The following is a 3,113-nucleotide window of genomic DNA, read 5'->3' on the forward strand; positions in this document are numbered from 1 at the left end:
GGAGGTGTTTTTTTAAGTCATTTCATTTAGGAGGTGGTTTGTTACACAGCAATAGCTAACTGATATAGCAGCTAAGGGAAGGAAGATGGAACTAGATAGCTGATCATCACTGTTACTGGGTAAAGCATGTACAGCCCCTGCTTCTTCCTTGCACAAAACTTCCCCCTCCGCTGCCTCCTCAGCCTGCAAGATACATCTTGGATCTCACTTGTGTGGTCTTCTCTGTGTCACTGTTGTTTACCCCTTTCCTCCCTCCCTCCTCTGTCCAGTGGGATTAACCCCGCTACTCCTTTAGGCTCCCTTTGAGCTCTGTAGCTACCTTAATTACTTCTTGGGTCACTGTATGGTTAAGCTATGCATGCACCCATCTGCCTCTTCCATTTGTCCACACTATTATTTTTAGTTCCACATTCTCAGTTTAAGAGCGAGCATAGAGTCCATTCTCAATCATGATTGCTGAATGAATGAATAAGTACTTCTCACTTCTGCCCCTTTTCCCTCACCTGGCTTCCCTCTGTTTCTCAGCATCTTATATTTAATTTCCTCCACAAGATCTTTCCTGGACCTTCCTACCATAGTAACCTCTTCTCCTGGAGCTTATTTTATATATAGGTAAGACTCATTTATTTCAAGTCATCATGGCGGGGTACTGGGAAAAGTGTTCAATTAGTAATAATCGCACCTCAGATAAACCTCACTGGCTGTGATACTGTCACTGTGCAAAGCTATCTAAGACTTAGTTAAAAATTAAATGTTAAAATGTTGTTTAACACACCTGGCCCAGTCACACAAACTCTCCCATTTAGCCTTCACAGCCACCAGGCCACAAGGCTCAGCCCTTCTTCCCACAAGCCCGCCTCTGTTCGCCCCACTGCTGGGAACTCTACCATGTAAGGGAGTTACTGACTGAAGTGATCAGAGCCCACATCATTCATCTGGCATGTTACTGCATTGCAAATGTGGGATTCCAGGCTCAATCCTTTTCTCCTGCCTCCTGCCCTAGGCCTGGACCCTGGGATAAACCGACCCCATCCACCTTTTCCTTCCACCAAATATGCCAGAGATGGATAAGCGGACCACTTGGAGGCTCACACCTCCCTCTACAAGTACACCTCAGTGAATGGGTCCCAAGATCTAGATTTTACAGAGTGGGTAAGGGAGAGATATGTGGAGGTCCCCACGATAGCCCCAAGTCCCAGTCATATTCTTTATCCTGCTTGCATCAAAGAGCCCTGTTGTGGTAAGCAGCTTGTGAGATGGCCCCAGTGATTGCCACCACTTAGCATTTGCACTCTGATGTAATCCCCTCCCCATGACGATGGTTTGCCCTAACAATGACTTGCCTCTAGCCAGCAGCACATGGCAAAGGTGATAAGATGCTACTTCCATGATCAGGATGCATAGAAGCATTACATCATCTTGCTAACAGACTCTGGCCATTGCTGGCTTTGATGAAGTAAGCTGCCATCTTGTAGAGGTCCGTGTGCCAAGGAACTGAGGGTGACCTTGGGCCAATGGCCGGCAAGGAACTGAGGCTCTCAGTCGCACATCGTATGAGTAGCTGAATTCTGCCATCTGCCATGGAGACCTTGCCAGCCAAACCTTCAGAGGAGAGCCCAGCCTTGGTCAGCCCTCGGATCTCAGCCTCAGGGAAGACCATGAAACAGGGGACCCAGTAAACCATGCCCAAAATTCAGACCCACAGACACTGTGAGATAATAAATGTGTGCTCTATTAGACCATTAAGCAATATAAAATCAATGCAACTCCATTGAGGGTTTGAGGTATCTCCTTAGAATTGTACCCATTGCATTATGTTGGGTACACTTTCCTTATGATGGTATGAGGGATGCCCTGATGGATACGAGGCATGATAGGAAAAGTATGACTTGGCCATGCATGGATCCTAATACTTCCAATATCACTTCCCAATCTAGGACAGTGTTATTAGTACCCTCATTTTCAAGTTAAGCAAACTCAGGATCACATAGGTTGGTGTTTGCTCAAATTTCTCACATCTACCAGTCCCCTAACTCCAAATACAGTGCTCCTTCCCCTCTGGCTGGTACTGTTGCTGCAGAACCTTTAAGCAAAGCTCTGGTGTCGTTAATTATGCTGTGAGCAGTCTGAGAGCCGGGACTCCCTCAGGGATGCTTCTGTTCTCGGTGGCAGCACACAGGTGGCATGGGGGTGACATGAAGGCAGAAAGAGGCCCGGAGCTGCCTTTCCAGTACCCGACCCAGGCAACCCTCTCCAGTGTTACCCAGCAACACCTTTGCTGGGAATACCTCAGTGGCCACCCAAATAAAGCAGCTCAGATTGGAGATGTCTGGGAATGTGCAATGACCCAGCTACTTAACAGGGACTGTTTTACGGTATTAGTAAAATTGAGTGTTCTGGGAAATGCCTTTTAAGTGAACCAGGTCTAAGTCCAAGGTTCCAGAAAGCTTTTAGCTTCTTTGCAGATTCACTGGCAATGTGAGGGACACCAGCGTTAAGGAGACGCCCAGCTGAATGGGGAGGGCCCAGAGAGCCAAGTTTCCCTGGCCTGTGGCTCCCTGCGGTCCAGGTAGCCAGTAGAGATAGACAAAGCTCAAAGCCTAAGGGCCAAGAGCAGGGCAGGTGCGGTGCAAAGCAAACAGGCAAATGGAAGGTAATGATCGCTGGTTGGCAGAGGTGGATTCAACTCAAGACAGGCTGCGAGTTGAAGAAGAAGAAAGGAGAAGGAGAAGGAGAAGGAGAAGAAGAAGAAGAAGAAGAAGACGACGACGACGACGAAGAAGAAGATGAAGAAGGAGGAGGAGGAGGAGGAGAGGAAGGAGAAGAAGAAGAAGAACTGGGATGGAAAATGTGAATTGGAAACTTGGCCACGTGTGACTCAGTCGAACATGTATGAGTAGCTGATTGTGTCATCGGCCATGTGACGGACCACCCAGACCCTTGCGGGCCACACCTTCAGAGGAGAACCCAGCCTTGGTCAGCTGCCCCCTCTGGGTATCAGGGGAACCAGCGAGAAGAGGCGGCCGCTGTGTTTTGGGGCGTCAGACGCTGTACACGTGTCAGGCGCTGTCATCGCCGGAACAGTGGCTGCCGCTCTAGTGATCAGAACAGCG

General features: G+C 48.7%; 1 non-coding gene across 1 annotated transcript; it reads right to left on the reverse strand.

The window, feature by feature from the left end:
- Window positions 1–590: 590 nt before the first annotated feature.
- On the reverse strand, window positions 591–727 carry LOC144223773 (U4 spliceosomal RNA). Its single transcript, XR_013332817.1, has one exon. It is a non-coding gene; the product is annotated as a U4 spliceosomal RNA (small nuclear RNA).
- Between the last annotated feature and the right edge of the window lie 2,386 nt (window positions 728–3,113).

The sequence above is a fragment of the Crocuta crocuta genome, unplaced genomic scaffold (genome assembly GCF_008692635.1).
Source record: "Crocuta crocuta isolate KB4526 unplaced genomic scaffold, BGI_CrCroc_1.0 scaffold70, whole genome shotgun sequence".
In the NCBI taxonomy this organism is placed as follows: Eukaryota; Metazoa; Chordata; class Mammalia; order Carnivora; family Hyaenidae; genus Crocuta; species Crocuta crocuta.